Genomic DNA, 19,052 nt, shown 5'->3' on the forward strand with positions numbered 1-19,052 from the left:
TGTTAGTGAAATGACAATGGTCACTGTCATCCCACAATAATGGGATTTTGTGATGGAGGGAACGTATTTTGTACAAGTGAAGAACGTGTCTTTGGGAGTCCAGAGGGCAGAGTGTGGTGGATGGAATTGTGTACCCCAGTTTGGACATGTTCTTGGTCTTGGTTCGCTTTGTAGTGTGTCTGGACCCATCGGATATAAGCTCTTCAGGGTGATACTTCGGTTAAAGTGTGGCCCAGCCGAATGAGGGTGGACTCAGTCTGGACAACTGGAGTCCTCTATACGCAGAGTGGACATCATATGGAGAGAGCAGCCATGGGGAGCACTCAGAAATTGGAAGCTAACGGAACCTGGAAGAGAAAACAGAAGATGCTGGCATGAGCACTGCCATATGATGGAGAAACCAAGGACCAAGAATCACCTTCAGCTTGCCCAGAAAACTGCAGTCTTTGCCTGGGGGTGGTAGGGGAAGCATTGCTTTGCTGATGCCTCGATTTTGAGGCAAACCACAAACAACCCAAATATTCAGTAATAATGGGTTAATTATGAAGATCATGTAACACTACACAACCAAATCATATTCATCATGAATTCTTAACAGCAATGGAAAAGTGTTATGATGTTATGAAAAATTAATACAAGACGTACATATCTTAAATACATTCAATATATTTAATATGCATAAAAAAACCTGAAATAAGTGCACCAAAGTACGTGGCTACTGCTAGACAAACTATAGCATTGATACAATTATGTGATTTGATCTTATACTATTCTATATCTTCTAAATTCTGTATTTGAATATATTTGTGCTTCTAACCTCAAAACTGCCAATAAATTCCCATTGTGTAAGCCAAAAAAAAAAAAAAAAAAAAAGCAAAGGTGGCTCAGTGGCAGAGTTCTCACCTGCCACGCTGGAGACCTGGGTTTGTTTCCCGGTGCCTGTCTATGCAAAAAAAAAAAAAAGCTCTTAAAACAGCGTATTACTTGAGAACAAAAACCACAAGCCAACGGAAAAGGAGATTCTTTAGTATATAAGGAAGTAAGATGAAGAAAGTACCACCAGTCAATGGGAAAGAAACTAGATTCTTCAAATTCAATCAATTGTACTGGGGACACTGACCTTCCTTGGAAGGGAAAAAAAAAATCATTTGGAGCTTCATCTTACATTCCACTATAAAACACAATCCAAAATACTCAAAAGAGTTGGTTATTCATATCTTATTATTTATTCTTATCTTTATCTGAAACTTGTGCATGTCAGATGTTATAAAATTACAAATTCAACAAAACTAGAAAAAATGTTTGCTAGTTTTATAACTAAAGATTAATATCTTTAATTGATACAAGTTTTTGCCAAATAAAGAAAAAGACACAGACATGCAACAGAAAAACGGGCAAAGAATATGAGTAGACAATTCACAGAGGAAAAAATAACAATAGCTAAAGAACATATTTTTAAAATGTTCAATCTTACCAGTAGATTTTAAAAAAAGAGAAAATTAGAACAAGATTCCATTATTTGCCAATCAACTTACCAGACCCTGTTCAAACACACAGAACTCTAATATGCCAAAGGTGAATATGTTAATTGGCATAATCTTTCTGTAAAAGAATGTAGCAATATGTATCAAAAACCTTATAAAAGTACTCATGTTCTTTGCAGTAATTCTAATTTGAAGGCTCTATCCTAAGGACAAAATTTTGAAATGTAGGTCAAGTTTCATGCATGAAGATGTTAATTATGTCATTATTCATAACAGCAAAAACCACAAACAACCCAAGTATTCAGTAATAATGGATTAATTATGTAGATCATGTAACACTACACGACCAAATTATATTCATCATGAATTCTTAACAGCAATGGAAAAGTGTTATGATGTTATGAAAAGTTAATACAAGACGTACATATCTTAAATACATTCAACATATTTAATATGCATAAAAAAAACCTGAAATAAGTGCACCAAAGTATGTGGTTACTGCTAGACAAACTACAGCATTGATACAATTAAGTGATTTGATCTTACACTATTCTGTATCTTCTAAATTCTCTATTGAATATATTTTTAAATTAGAATTAAACATTTTTAAAAGTATGTATTTTGCTAAATAAGGTCACCTCACTGTTCAACTTCTAATGGTATAGTACTGCTCAATTTACATTTGGGACAAGACCCCAAAGTAAAATTAATTTAAGATGGAATTAAATTTACACAGAGCAGAAAAAGCCTCATGCAGCTAAATTCTTAGACAGCTACATTCACGAATGCCATTTATGCATGAAGTGTCTCTGACACAGAAGTAGAACTAGGTTTTCATGAGGCACAGTGATACAGTCTGTTTTAAATATACAGCACAGCTGGAAAAGCTATAACTCCACAAAAAAACTCTTTGCACCTTTCATACTTGTATATTTTTAAAAATTAAGACGTTTCCATACTTTCTGCTGCTATCACAGATATTCTTGGCATGGATATATTTAATTTCTTCTATTTAGAATATTAATTAAATTTTTAACTCATGTAATTTAGCATTCGAGTAAAAACTGCAAGAGTCAAAAGACACCCACTTCTGAAAATTTTAAATCTGAAAAGTTTGCTTCTGTATTAATCACTAAAAGAAGAGAATTCTCAGCACCACTAACCTCATAATGTCAAACTTCCATTTCTTTCCTATCGGGCCATCTTCTTCATACTCTCTCCCTATATAAATAGGATGTTAGGCGTTCTAGTTACACTTTGACTCTGATGACAGAGAAGAGTTAGGAGTCTGATGGAATTCAGAGAATTGGCAGCCTAATGCATACTGCACTTTGGGGCAGATGAAGATTTCTCAACCGTCTTCTACAACAGTTACATAGCAGCACTACTCAAAAAACAAACCAACAAACTAAAAAAATGTTCACTTTCAAATGAGTCTGGCGAGCAAAGTGAACAAAAATTAAACAGGTTTTCAGCTGCCATCCATCCTTCTCAAAGCCTTTCATATGCTAATATTCCCTATTCCATTTCCTGGAATACTGTTTTAAGCAGCAAACTTTGGGAACTGCCAGGGTAGGTGCGTGTATACAATGCAGCCCACTGTGGAACGTGGGATAAAGGACTGTGTGTGAATCCCGAAGATAAAGCAGGAGGAGCTAGAAATAACGGGACTGCACACTGCCTACTTCACTAATTCACGTTTTCCAAATGCCGTCAACTAGAAATAGATTTCAATACATGAAACACGTCACTTCAGAGTTGCCTTTTCACGAATGTATCTACTATAAGAAAGAATTAATGGGTAGTTATAAAGACAATGTTTCCTTGAATTTACTTCCTTTTTCCTTGGTGTGGTAATGACAGCTACAATGAAGGAAGAGCTAAAAATGAAAAAATTGGAGGTCAAAGCCAGAAAACACAGATATAAGGAGAGCCCAAACATTCCTGGGATAAACAGCAATTACATTAAGGCTGTGTCGACCAGAAACCTCAGGTAATGAGACAAGATGGGGAGCCCCAGTCTCTCGTTTTCCTCCCATGGGGAAAACTAATTGTCCCCTCCACCCCCACCTAGTCTCCCTTCTTCCTTTTAGTAAAAAAACAATCATAATCATTAATATTTTAAAAATATTTCCTTTGTGCCAGGCATTGTCGGAATGCTTTACATATATTAACATAGAGTAATCTTCACCTAACTTATGAGGGAGGTACTTCTGTCAACCCCATTTTAAAGACAAGAAAACTGGCACAGAGAGGAGTACAACTTGCCCAAAGCCTCACAGACATTAAGTGGCAGAGCTGGGACTCTAATCAGTCCACCTTCGGAAAAACCCCTGTGTCCTTTGGAGTTAGGTACAGTCATGGGACTATTCCAGACCATGGGATGCAGAGATAAGTGATGTGCACAACCTCTGGCTCCTGTCCTTAAAGCTGAAACCACTTTTTCAGCCCTTCTTCTTCTCTGATGCTGGAACACAAACTGGAGAGAGGGCAGCTTCCACCACATGAGGGAGACCAAGTCTCTGGAAACAACATGAAAAGAACCTGGGTCCATGGGTGACTCTGTGAACTAGAGGAGGCATGCGTTGGAATGGAAACCCAAATAACTTGACTTTAAGTCCAAGCTGAACAGGTAGGTATTTTACAATGGCTGCGTTATTACTGAGCTCATGCAATATATTTAGCAAGTTCAGTCCCTTGGAGAATGTACATCACAATATGGTAACTGTTATTCTAAGACAGATCTACATAAAGTACTAAGGGAGCACCTAGGAGGAAACACCTGGAGCCAGTGAGGATGAACAGTCAGTGTGAGTGGAAATAAACAAGGGTGAAAAGACACCTGTCATGGTCAGGTTCATGAGTCAACTCGGCCAGGTGGTGGTACCTGTTTGTCTGGTTGGGCAAGTGCTGGCCTGTCTGTTGCAATGAGGACATTTCATAGAATTAGATCATGATCACGTCGGTTGCATCCACAGCTGATCCCATTTGTAATCAGCCAAGGGGAGTGTCTTCTGCAATGAGTGATGCTTAATCTAATCACTGGAAGCCTTTTAGGGAGGATTCAGAAGAGACAGGCTCTCTTCCTGTTTTGGCCAGAGAGCCTCTCCTGTGGAGTTCATCCAGACCCTCCATCGGAATCGTTGGCTTCACAGCCTGCCCTGCAGATTTTGGATTCTATGTTCTCACGGTTACGTGAGACACTTAAACAAATTTTGTATTTACAAATATTTCCTGTTGATTCTGTTTCTCTAGAGAACCCTAAGTAATGCAGCACCTCACAGAAGAGGTAACTGCAGAGTACTGGATTGGATGATAAATAAAAATTCAGCAGGCAGCTAGTGGGAAGAACAGAAAGAACTGTACACACAAAGGCCATGTGGTGTTAACCCCTAGAACTGCTTCCAAAGTTACCAAAAAATGCTTCAAAGAGGCCTTGGTGTGTGGGGTGTGGGTATGTGCTGTTAGTGTGTTTTCTGTGACAACATTGCCAGAAAACAAGTCAGAAGCACACAATTTACTGTCGATCTGGTTTTTAGCTTTCTCTTTCTAAGCCTCAGGTCCAAAATGGCTGAAGCTTTTTGCACCCCTTATTTCCTTAAGTTCTGAAAATACAAAAGGCAAAATAATTTCACCTCTTTAGATTTCAGTTTTCTCATCTGTAAATCTACATCAGACTTCTCAGGATCTAGGGTGGAAAGGAACTTTGGACATCATCTGGTCCAGCTTTTCCAGGGCTGAGAATCCTCTCGGGTCTCTAAGCCGATGGTCAGCCAGCTGACCACTAGCAGAGCATGAGCTGCAGGGGAGACTGACTCATGCGGGCCTAGCTGCCTATTAAAAGTCTACCTTAAGTTAAATTCGGCTTCGTCGTCATGTTTACCCAACGTTGTACACCAAGTCTTATAAACCAAGGCAAACAAATCTGCCCCCTTTCCTACCTGACAGCCCTTCAACTCCTCAGGGTCTTAGAAACAAGGTCATAAGATACTTTCCAAATACAATAAACATATGTAAACAGATATTTAAATATTCTTATCTATATAGAGGACCCAATCCTTAAATTCATTAATAAAAACACTCCACTACTCAGTACGGCATTAGAGAAACACTAACTAGAAACATTGATTTATCTTCGTGTGACAAGTGAATGTAGTTGAAATGGCAAAATATGAAACATAAAAGTACTTGATAATGGGATCAATTTGGGGATTATATTGGATCAATCTAAGTTCTTGAACGCTGTTTAAATGAATTTCTTTACTTTGGTCTCCATCTGGGGAAATGGTTGTCTTTCAGTTGGCCAGTTGGCAGTTAGCACTGGGTCTTAATGCTGACCACAGGACATGCTGACAGGGTATCCTTTGCCAAGGATCTAATCCCAATAATGTTCCCTCCTTAAACCATCTTGCTTTTGAGAAGACCAAAGCTAGTGACCTCATTTACCCTTACACCTACCCTGAAAAGGAAGGGAGCAAACATCATTAAATTATTGAGGGCTAAGTTATTAAAGTTTCCTTAATAACTCAGCGCAGCTAGAAGTAAAAACCTAAAATTGTGGAACGGGAACCCATACCAAACTCTGAAATCTGTTCTAAAACTAACTGCTGCAATGTGCTTTGAAATGTATGGCTTTTTTGTCTATATGAAGTTTTTCACAAATAAAAAAGGAAAAAGATGTCCAAATAATAATAGTAATAATCAAGTTGAACAAAAATATATATATATTTATAGGTAATATGGAAAAAGCCAACAATCCTGTGTGCAACACACCTAGAGCCAGCATAGAAAGTGACCTTTAGCAGAATCTGTTAAACCACCCCACCCCGAAAAGGAAGACGGCAGGAAAGCGTGTGTCCTGTACATGAGAGGAAAGAGGTGAAATATCCCTTTAAAAATAAGCAAAATAAAACACAAAATATTTCTATTAGCCCCCAAAAGATACTTGAGCTGTTACACCAAGAACAAAAATATAAAACAGGCAATATTTTTAATAGCAATCTTAACATATGGTTCACAAAAACTTGAAAGCCTGCTTACATATATGCTGCAAAGGCTCAAGAAGTGAGCAAATCTGGAAATGAACAGAGGCAATTCGATTCCTGAAGGTCAGATAAAAATTAATCTAGACAAACAACAAAAAATTCACAATTGTGAAAGTTAACAAACAAAAAAAAAAAAGGGCTCCGATCTCTAAAGAGACAAGAATTATGAAACCACGTGGAAAAATATTTGATGATGAGATACATTCTTACATGTCCTCCCTCACAGCATTTTTTCATGGATTCCCAGGCTCCTTCGGGCATTCTCGTTTCATAAGGCACAATCCCATGTGTACTTACACTCGGCAAGTTGCAGAAATAAAAAAGGACAAAGAATGAACTACAGCATACAGAATATACAGTCAGAATACATAAAACAGAACTATACATAAAAAAGAGGGTTAAACAAGAAAAAGCATCTTATCTGCAAAGCCCTATTTTTGAATAATCACAGACATGGCTTAAAAGCTTATCTGGTAGGTTCACACATTTTGGCATCCAACTTCACCACTCTTCTTTCAATTTTGTTACAGGTCTGGTTGAAACATTTAATTTGCCTTCACAGAAGGATCCATATACCAAGGCTGGAATAAAGGCTTAAACCTCAGTGTAAAAGACTTGGGTGAGAAAAAGGCGAAACTGTTTTCTAAGCATGAGGACTTCTGATTACTGCCGTGGTGACAGAAGGAGGTAGAAGCTCCTTTGAGGCTCTTTGGCCCAGCGTGTGGGTTTTGGTCTCAGCCCCCTGACAGGGCTGGGGTGACCCGGTTTGCCTCCTCCTGAGATCCACGAACCACTTCTCAATCTCCAAGCCCCTGCTGCTCCCACCACATGTAGACCCCTCCTCCTTCTTCACCTCCAATCCTCACTGAGTGCAGGGTCGCAGACATTTACAAAAAGCCCCTGCTACCCGAACACACAGCAAACAGAGGCGCCAACGTACCATTACCATCCTCAGGGACAAACTCCTACAGGCAGGTTTGTAAATGTGCTAGGAGAACACTGGAGGAAAGGGAGGGAGGGGAAAGGTACCTGGGAAGGTTTCGGATAGCCTGGGCACCTATACACTGAGTCTTGGGAGGACGAATATATGAGTTCAGAGTTCAGGAAGGATCTGCTAGGGAGCCAGAGCACCATGTGCAAAGGCCTGGAAACTCCAGAGAGGGAGCGGAATTCAAATAGCCAGGAGCAGTTTCACAAGCCTGCAGGCTGAAAGAGGGAGCACGTAGGAGATGAGGCAGCCTGGGTTTGCACTTTAGCCATACAGTGCAAGGGAGAAAACACACACGCACACATATCTTTATATAAATTGCAACAAGTTCATATACATTGCTTTTCATCGTTAATAGTTCACTCCAGTAGCACTGTGACAGATGCCTAGAATGGAGAGAAGACGAAAAGGAACTAGGAGGCCACAGCCAGTGATGGAGATAGAAGAGAAGTTAGCTTGGAAGTTAGGGGAAAAGTCAACAAAACCAAGTAACTCCTTCGATGTGGAGGTGAGGGAAGGATCTAGGCTGGCTGACTTCCAGGTTATACTCCGCATGGCCTGCGGGGCCAGTTACCCAGAGAGAGAGAACTGGGAGGAAGGAGGCAGATTTAAGGGGAGAAGAAAGATAATGACCCAAAAGCATAAAGCAGTCTGTACTCCCCATCTAACGCTATTAAAAACACCAAACCTAAACCCCTCTATTCCCAGGATGTTTACCCACAGAACACTCAAGCTTTCACCAGATCTGATTCCAAAACAACCTGTCACACTAACAGAGCTGTGGTCAAAGTACTGCCTGGGCAATGATGTAACCAAAACCGAGTTTTCCTTTCGACACACGCACAAACCACACACTCCAAATTATCTGCTTATCCTCCTACACATTTACGGCTATTCCCTGACTTTCTGAAACCTGTGCCAGAGAATTCCACCACAAGATATACAGTCATAAGGGGTGCTGTTTTGGCTCAGCTAGGCATCACTGAAGGGGAATTCTTCTAGACTCTAGTATCTGATATATAATTCACATGAAACCAGAGCTCATGAAAAGCAGAAGAATCACCTTTAATATTAATAGAAATAGTATTAATAGAAAGAAGAAAGCAATATCCTCAGACTGCCATTCCAAGCGAGGTGGAGCTGGTGTGGGGACAGAGCATCAAGCAGGGCACAAAGAAACAACGCCCCACCCCCCTGCCTCTCCCCTCCTCTCCTCCCCTCTGCCTCACAGGCACGTGCTGTCTGCTGTACACCATAGTTATTACGTGACATCACTAAGGCTTCCTGCCAGTAAGACCAAACACTCGCTAAGATGGGAAGGCTTCTTTGAAAAACAGTTTGGCAGCCTTTTAAAAAGTTTGTTAAATATTCACATTCCATAAGACCCAGTAATTGCACTACTATTCTACCAGAGAAAAATTAAAACGTACATCCAAAGACTTGCTAGCGAATGGTTTGGAGCTGTTCTGTACTCCACAAAAGGCCAGGTTCTTTTAACCCAAGCCCATGGGGACAGACCTACTGTGGGTGGGACCTTTTGGTTCAGTTGAGATGTGACCCAGCCCATTCAGGGTGGGCCTTAATCCCTTTACTGGGGTCCTCTATAAGGATGAGAGAGAGAGAAAACACCCAGAGACATTTGGAGAGAGCCACTGAAACCAGAACCCAGGAGAAAAGGTCCAGCAGATGTCACCATGTGCCTTCCTGTGGGACCCAGGAACCCCGGATGCCAGCAGCCTCTCCTCAGAGAAGGTATCTTCCTCTTGATGCCTTAATCTGGACACTTTCATGGCCTTAGAACTGTAAACTTGTATCTTAGTAAATCCCCATTGAAAAAGACAACCCATTTCTGGCATATTGCATTCTGCAGCTTTAGCAAACAGAAACAATTCAAACTAGCCAAAAATTGGAACTAATTCAAATGTCCATCAACTGGTGAATGGATGAAATGTGGTATGTCCAACAACAGGATGTCATTTAGCCATAAAAAGGAATAAAGCTCCTATGATAAAGATGTATTACTTTTATAATAAGAAAAAATACCATAATAAATCATAGTTTAAAATAATTTTAAAAAGGAACAAAGCATGAATACATCCTACGACATGGATGAACCTCGAAAACATTATGTTAGATGAAAAAAAACAAAAAACATAAGTGACTATATACTGTATGATCCCATTTACATGAAATTTCTACAGAAGGCCAAATCACAGGGACTGAAAGCAGACCAGAGACTGTCCAGAGTCAGGGGTGGGGATAGGAATTCACTACAAACTGCATGGGGGACCTTTCAGGGGAATGAAAGGATTCTAAAACTGGACTATAGTGATGACTGCACAACCATATACATTTACTAAAACAATGAACTGTACACTGGAATGGTAAATTCTAAGGTACACAAATTATACCTCAATAAAACTGTAAGAAAGAAAAGACTAGACTATATACATATCAACAAAAAAAATGGAGACCTTAATCACAAAATGTTTTTTGTATTACAACACAAGCAAAATTTCTCCCTCAGAATGTAAACATAAGATTTCCATAATAAGGGCTGTGTCACAAGGCCACCTTGAACTTCACGATGCCCTCTGTAGTATGTTCCAACAGTGCTGAACCGGCTATGACTCCAGGCTCCCACCACACTGCAAGTGCTATTAGTTCTGCCTGAACTGCCCTTCCCTTCTGGCCAAACTGGCAAACTCCTTCTCAGTCTTTAAGTTTCACCCTAAATGCTAACACCTTCTCCTTACATCCCACTGCACCTTTACATACCTCCAGTCCAGAAGTGAGGGCATAGTATGGTGGCTGGGTGTTTGCACTTCTCTTTATTGAACCAACATTTTCCCATTGGAGATCTCCGCACGGACTGATGGATAGTATAAAATATGTAAAGAAGCACATTCTTTATCCCCTTATTCAGAATCCCAGTACTGCATTTAGAATCAGGATGGGGCGAGCTATTACCACTTTGTCGTGCATGGAAAAGAAACCAACAGCGGCAGGCTTACTACACAGAGGATGCATCCGAGCCAACAGATGGCCAAATGAAATCATACCGAACTCCACAAGAACAGAGGCTTCAGCTGTAACCACGCTGAACTACTGGTGGGAAGACCAAGTCATCATACAGTGGTAGAGGCATACTGAACTCAAAAACCTCAGCTCAGGAATCAACATAATATTTATATCACAAATAGTATTTTCATTGTAGCAAAAAATCATCACCTGTCACAATAAACCAACACAATTAATTTAGATCTCAATGATTGTGTAGTTTCACATTTCAATGCAAATTGGTTTGGGTTTAAACTTGTAAAAGAGATATAAACATAAGCACCCAGGGTAATATGTTACCTAAGCTACATGATAACAAAAAATAATATATGTCAACTCTGGGGATTCCAGAATTGTTTTTCCTATTAGAGGAACAGTGTACTAGAATATGCACCTTTTAATGGAAGAGTTCATACCCTTTCCTCCCTGTGGCCCAAATGCATGGCATATAAGAAACTCATAAAACATGGTTAAAGAAATGATAGTTTGCATTATGCTAGCACTCCACAAGAGCAGAAGTGTGATCTGCTATGGTCCAGGAACGTTGTCAGGTAAACCTATTTTGAAGATTTCAAACCATGGGGCATTCACCATCTCTCAAAGTTAGTATAAAAACTAAGCAAGCAGTCCTTGTAGAGGAGGGATGAGGAAGAAAAGAGGGGAAGCAGGCATTCTGTGAAAGGAATAGATTTCTGCCTTTCAGTGAACTATTTTGACATTAACCCAAAACTAAGAGAAAAGTTATAAAATGTTCTTGGAGTCCAGAATTTAACATAACACCTTTTGATCTATCTCTTTCTACTTCCTTCCAAAATGGGTCTCCCACTTCACTCCTCTTAATGGAAACACTGGCAAAGGGAAAAGTGAGTGAGAAAGAAATACTGGGAGCGATGGCTTTATTCATTTTATTCACGCAACAGCTAGTTACCGCACCAGGTGCTGAGGATATAAGGCAAGACTGACAAGGTCCCAGTGGGGAAGGAAAAAAAATAAGAATGTAAATAAAAGGGATAATGAGGGGTCTCCCGACGAGAGCCAGTATATGTCTACCATCACAGCTACGGATTTTACATGGAAAACAGTGCTTAAAAACCAAACTGGGATACTGTACTGTTTCTCACAGAGGCAAGGGCTAGAAATTCTATAAGGACCTTATGCTGTGAACATAAAACTGTGATGATCGGTTTATGTGCCAACTTGGCTAGGCTACAGTATCAAATTATTCGAACACTAATTTAGGTGTGTCTGAAGGTATTTTGTAGATGAGATTAAAGTTCATAATCAGTTCACTTTAAACAAGAGAGGACAGCCTAGGCAATCTGGGTGGGCCTGATGTAATCAGGTGAAAGGCCTTAAGAGCAGGGCCAGGCTTCCTTGAAGGAGAAGAAGAAATTCCACCTGTGAGCAGCAGCTACACCCAGTGCCCGACAGTCCGCGTCTGTCCTCCCGACAGCCTGCTATATGTATTTTGGATTGCTCTAGCTAGCACCACAATCATATAAGCCGATTCCTTGCAATAAATCTCTTGATATATATCTTCTACTGTTTTTTCCGCCCTGGTGGAACCCTGATGATATACCAGGATTGAATAAATAAGTAAATACACTACAGATAATGAGCCAGGCTTCTCATTGCCTAAGAAAGAAGTTACACCAGTAGGAAAGAGGGACGTCTAGAATGAACCTGATGTTGTTAGACTGGAATTACGGATTTTCAGTATAAACTCATGGTTTTAGATCTATCTATATATTTATAAAATGGATAGGAAATATAGATGCATATGGACATACAGATGCATATGCAAGCATAGGTTAGTTTACATTTCTGTTTCTCCCAACTCTGCAACTACTGAAAGGGGTAGGAGAAATTACACCCTAGCAGCAACAAGCTCATTTACTACCCGTACCTTGGTTTCTAAGTATCAGTCTCCAATGAAAGAGAGACCAAGCCTCCTTGGAGAGGTGACTGATTCCAAGGGCGGGGCAGAGAAAATACAAGATGAGTCTGACACATCAGAAAATCAGGAATTTCTGGAAAAAAGGAGAGGGGTGTGTCAAAAGGACACAGGGGCCAACTTGAAGACGCTCCCAATGGCCAAAGTTGGAACAATATGAATAAAAAAACAAATATCAATAGTTTTTAAAATAAATAAATATCCATATACCCATATTGATATAAATTACAATAAATACACAAGTGGAGGAGAAGCAACAGTTGCTCCTTAGAGAAGAATTCCAATAAGTGGAAAAGGAATGAGTGAAATACAAAATCACCACTAGGCAAACGTCACAATAGGAGATGTGGCTGGCAAGACCCACTGATGGTTGCTACAATCAGTGAAGAAAAGTTTAAGGAGAAACAAACCATGAGCCTCAAAGTGTTTCCCCCAAGCTATTTATCAAATCACAAGGGGAAAAACAGTAACTTTATCGGGGGGACATGCAGTAGACATCACTTTTCCAGGTGGTCAAGGTAAGAAAGCTCATCATCATGGACCTCCAGTGTGATGCTCTGAGGACACACTACTTTAGTCGCACTCTTGGCAAAAACACACATCCTCAAACTAATCACGAGAGCACATAACTCCAATCCAAATGAAGTAACGACAAAGTAGCTGGTGAGTCCTCGTCAAAAAGAGTTATGGTCATGAAAGACTGGGGAAGCGTCCCAGACTGGAGGAGAATGAGGAGACATAACAGTTAATGCAGCGTGGACTGGGTCTTGGCACAGAAAAAAGGCATCACGGGAAAAGTTGGTGAGTTTCAAATGAGGTCTGTAGTTTAGTTGATACTATTGCGTTAGGGCTAATCGCCTAGTCTTGATCAACACAATATGCCTATGAAAGTTGATGTCCCTGGAGGAAGTTGGATGAAGAATATATACAGACTCGCTGCACTATTTTTACAATTTTTCTTTCTGTAAGATCAAAATTATTTCCAAAAAAAGTTTTAAAAACAGTGCAATCATTTGGAGCTGTGTGACTTCAAGTTGCAAAATTCTAAACTACTGTTTTTATTTAAAATAAGTATTATAAATATCAATCTCTACTGCTTTTATTAAAAAGTACGCCATCATCTCATTCTCTACATTTAAAATGAAGAGGCACGATACAGATTAGGGGTAAAAAACAAACTTGGAATTTTGATTGAAAATTTGAAATTATACTTCAGTGATGTTATTGGCAGTTTCCATGGTCTAATACAGTTAGTTCTCAAAAGGTTTACTTGGAAATCCAGCATGCCCACATCATAAATATTGATAAGCATCGTATGAATCAGTGAGCATTGTAGAAATAAACTCATTTATTTATTCATTGATCCTATACTACATTTTTAAGTACTTCACTCTAAACCTTATATAACTTGCTATATAAATCAGATTGTTTCGGAATGTGAAAGGGAAAGACTTGTTCAGGGAATGAAAAAAATACTCTGTGGATGAGATGCAAAGGCAAGTACAGGATAGGATTCCAATCTTTATATAGAATGTTGATATTTTGTTTATTATGGAATGTTGCATTATTTCTAAAATATTGCATTAAACATTATTTATCTTGATTAAAAACAGTTTTAATTATATATGTGTTTGTGTTTGTGCAAAGAGAAGGCCCTAAGAGATTAATTCATTAATTCACTGCTTAATAAATTCCTACGAAGCCCCTCTAATACCCCAGGCACTTTTCAGGCTCTAGGGAATCTACTGTGACATGATCCCCACCCTCACAGAGCTCGCATTCCAGTGTGGGAGAGAGACAGAAAACAAGGAAATAAAGACAAATTAGAGCACCATATATAAAGGACACAAGGTGCTGTGACAGAGCCTCGGATAGGCAACAGAAACTCAGGGGAGAGAGGAACACAAAGCATATGTCAGATCAGCAGGGCCCTGGGAGCCACTGAACAGTTTTAAAGCAGTTATGTGACATGATCTGATCAACATTTCTAAGAGTCCTATAAGAGATCAGGAGACATGTCAGGGAAACACTGCAAGTGCTACAGCTGTCTCTTCCAAGTGGTGAGATGGGGAGTGACAATTTTCCCCTGTAATTTTTTTTCCCATTTTCCACATTTTCAACACTGAACATTTCAAAGCTTAAATAATAAAAGGCAATTATTTATAAAGAAATTAGGAGGTACCTCAACTTGCCATCAGTGTATATACAGATTTCTAGCCACCTGAAATTTCCTGTTATAACCTCTCCTCTAATAGTATTGTTCAGGGAAATGAAAGAACAGAAAGTGATTTCACTTTCATATTCGGGAATAAACAGCTCTACATGAAACATACTCCCAAAGTTTCTGAAGTCGAATATCTCTAGGCTAAGAAACTCAGATTTAGTACGGACAGCTATCATTTCTAAGCATTAAATTCCTAACTTTCTCGATATTTGACAACTTTGAGACACCTGAGGACAACCCCTGGTGAATGGGGACAAGGAAACACCTGGCATAAGCCCCACATGTTCCTAGACAGTGCAGTGCGACAAAACCCCAGAAAACCTCGTTAGCGAAAAGAACATGCAAGACGCGCCATGTCTCAGTCCAACCCCACAGAGGAATAAATAAGGGAATGCTTTTGTTGCTTATTTACTTTAAAGAAAATTTGAGCTTGTTTAAACTTTAAAGGGTGAGCCAAAATATAAAAGATAAAATAGACCAGGGTCAATATCAGAAGTTCTGTTCATGACCAACAGCCACCCCTTAATTCAAACGCCAGGAGGGAACACCTTCCAATGAGGGATGGGAGAGTTCGTGTCACAGTAAACTGGGGAGAACTGCTCATGAAAGAAAACTCTAGGAAAGCTCAGAATTATGCTGATACTGTTCTGAACAGTTACATGTAGCACACCTTGCATTTCTTTAAGTTCTGCTGAGGCTTTTGTACAGTGCCAAAAAGCATACTTCAAATCCATGAATATGCTGCTGTGAGGCAAAACACACCTCAGTAAAAATCTTACAAAAGAGGAGCAGGGATTTATCTGCCTAGTTGTCCATTTACATCACAACCAGTGCTGTCTTGCTGGTGCTCTCGATACTTTCTGGAAGCAAGCAGCACTGAAAGCATACACACAAGACTCTGGTCTAACACCATCTAGACCTACACTTCTTTTTCCCTGATCTGTATAAACAGTAGTGCTTGAGTCATGTCAAAACATTTTAATCATCAGTCAAATGATCACTTTGTTCTAAATCAGCTAAAACAAGTTACACCTTTATCTCCTCCAAGAGAACCGCAAATTTACTAGGAAACACTTCAGTGCTATGCAGTGCCATTCCAGCCTGATATTCCAAGCCCTGCCACCGTTTGGTTTGGTTCCAACCAAACCAGAAAAACCACCATTCTGATATTATGAATTAATTTCTCCTCCGTTGATAGGACAATTAAACTATAAAGTAGAAGGTAAGAGGATAGAAATAAATACCCATTAATGCAAAAAAGCTTGCACATGTTTTAGCCAACAAACCTTCAAGTTTGATGCATCTGCAAGGCCATTTTCTTGGCCTTCCCTCCTGCACCCATGCTCCTATGACATCAAGTCAACTCTCCATTGTGCCCTGCGTCCCATCATCTCTAGTTTCTGGATCATCAATTTTTCCCTGTGTTATGGATCATTCCCTTGCTCTGATAAATCCTTTCGTCCTTCAAAAAAAACAAAAAACCTCCTTTGCCCCATATCCCCTCCTAGCTCCAGTCACATTTCTCCACTCATAAACAATAAAATTCTGAGCAAGTTATCCATATCCATCGTCTTCAGTTCCTTTCCTCCCTTAGCCTCAAACCTACTCCCATTAGGCTTCCATCCTTCCTACCCCCACTCCGCCCTACTCTTGAAAAGAATTCCAAAGTCCTCAAGCTGAGAAGCCCAATGGTCACTTCTCAGTCCTCATCCGAGGACCTATCATCCGTGGGAACCACTTTCTTGACTTGGCTTCCAGGACCTCTTGGATCTCCTGCCACCTCAACAATCACTTCTTTTCTCCATGCCTTCTGTCTCTTTCCAACATCTAAATATGCTTATGACTCTGTCCACAGATCACCTCTCTTCTCAAGCCACATCAACTCTCTGAGGCATTGTCCTCAGTCTCAGAGCTCTCAATACTGTCCACACCCTGCCAACACCAGCCCAGGCCTCTCCTCTGAGCTTCAGACCCGCACATCCAACAGCCTACTGGGCCCTCCACTTGGATCTGTGAAAGTTACCTCAAAATCCACAGGTCCAGGACAAACCCTTGGTTTCCCCACGAAAGCTGCTCTTTCTATATCTGTCCTTCTACCATTTAATGACACTCCCTCCTTCCACAATTGTTTAGTCCCCAATCAGGCAGTCAACTTTGACTTCTCTCTCCCACGACACACACTCTGATCCACCAGCAAATCCTGACAAATAAAATCTGGTCAGAATTTTATTGTTTATGAGTGGAGAAATGGGATTGGAGCTAGAAGGGGGCAAAGGAGGGTTTTTTTTTTGAAGGACAATAGGATATATTAGAGCAAGGGAATGATTCATAACACAGGGAAAAATTGATGATCCAGAAACTGCCAGTGGTTCCTTTCAAGTCCATCAGATTCAGAACATTCTCACCTTCTCTGCAGCTACTGCCAGGCCCAGACCTCCGCCATCTATTAGGGCACTCGTGGCAACTGCTCAACCAGGTCTCCCCGGACGTCTCCCGTCGCAAGCCTGACCTCTAGTCTATTCTCCACATTGCACCCAGAGTGATCCTTTCCCAAAATTAAGTCCAATATCATCATCCTCTGTTTGAAACTGTCCACATAACTTACCTTCTCACTCAAAACAAAATCTAAAATCCCCACCACAGTTTAAGAGACAGACATGATCTGGCTTCCCCACCCAACCTTTTTATGCTCAGCAGTTTGAGGCACACTGGCTGCCTCCCTTGCAGTTTGGCCGACATGCACGCGCCTACCTTGGAAGCACTGGCTCTTCTGCTCACCTGGGCCGCGTTTCTCCTTCCAGGCCTTGGGTCTCTCGATATTCTTATCAAAGAAGCCTTCCCTGACCACCTGTGGTAGTTTCCTGGGCTACTCGAGAAATGGGTCAGGTTAAATAATGGGATTTATTCACTCGTAGTTGATGCTGGGACAAAGTCCAAACCAAAGGTGTCATAATGGTGATGTTTACGCTCCAAAGACCACGGAATTCTGGGGTTGGCTGCAGGGACCGCTGGTCCTGAGCTCCTCTGTCACATGGGAACACACCTGGTAGCCTCTCCTGGCCCCTCCACTCTCATTTAGGTTCTACTGAATTTCAGCTTCTAGATGCCTCTGTGGATTTCTCTAGGCTTGAATTTCATTCCCCTGATAAAGGACTCCAGCAATAGGCAAAGACCCATCTGACTGGGCTGGGAAACACCTTAACTGAAGTAACCCCATCAAACTGTCCTACCTACAGTGGGCTCACACCCACAGGAATGGATCCAATTTAAGAACACATTTTGGGGGGGCACATACATGTTTTCCTGGGACACATACAGCTTCAAACCAACACTTCTAACACCCCCATTCTTTATCCTCCTTAAGCCCACTTCATTTTTCTTTCTAGCATGTGACCCTCTACCTGACATTATGTGTTTATATGTGACCAGCTGTTTATTCTGTCTTCCACCGAAATGTGGGCAGGGCCAAGGCCTTAAGAAACTATACCTAGTAAGTAAACAGCAAATATTTGCTAAATGAATACATAAATACAAAGACAATACTACAAATCCCAGTTTAAATACAATGTTCATACAAAAAATGAAAAGGGACACATCTGAGAAAATAACTTTGCAACAGTAAACATAAATGCCAGAATTAAAGTGTAGCCACCTTCCTGGACCGTGCACACACACACACACACACACACACACACACACCAAAAAAAAAGTGCAGCAACCGATTTTCTTTAAGGGCATGCTATGCATTGTTAGTGGAAATGTAATTTGGTACAATTCTTTTGGAAAGCAATTTATTGATGGGAAGGAAGGGTCATAAAAAATGCTCATGCCCTTTCTGTAATTTCTTTTCTGAGGATTTCTTTTAAAGAAGAATTCCAAATTCTTTCCACACAAAGGCGTTCTCTTCTGAAGCATTGTCTATAACAGGAAATAACGAAATAAACAAGAATACTCAAGACAAAGGGAGTTAATCTAAGAAAAAGGAAAACAGTAAATAAACAATAAAGCAGCCACCTAATGAAATATTTGCAGTTAACTCATTCAAAACAATTTTGAAGTGCCTTCTTTAAGCCAGTACTGTAAGAGGTATACATTCAAAAAGATGGTTTTAACTAGAAGTTTTTTCAGCACGGTATGGCATAAAGTTACACGGAAAAGGAGGATGAAGCAACTGTAGATTGTCCGCAATCACAAATTGTAAACCAAAAGCCCATGAACAGAACAGATGAGAAAGAAAAAGTCTGAAATATTAATAATAATTATCTGTGGTTGTTGGAATCAAGGGTGATTATTCATC

General features: G+C 40.2%; 1 protein-coding gene and 1 pseudogene across 1 annotated transcript in view; one reads left to right on the forward strand and one right to left on the reverse strand.

Moving 5' to 3' along the window:
- Nucleotides 1–19,052, reverse strand: part of PELI2 (pellino E3 ubiquitin protein ligase family member 2) — a 187,437-nt gene that overhangs the window by 144,438 nt on the left and 23,947 nt on the right. The window lies entirely within an intron of this gene.
- LOC143652630 (PHD finger protein 20 pseudogene) overlaps nucleotides 1–19,052 on the forward strand; it is a 32,581-nt pseudogene that overhangs the window by 1,584 nt on the left and 11,945 nt on the right.

This window comes from Tamandua tetradactyla, chromosome 12, assembly GCF_023851605.1.
Source record: "Tamandua tetradactyla isolate mTamTet1 chromosome 12, mTamTet1.pri, whole genome shotgun sequence".
NCBI classification, from domain to species: domain Eukaryota; kingdom Metazoa; phylum Chordata; class Mammalia; order Pilosa; family Myrmecophagidae; genus Tamandua; species Tamandua tetradactyla.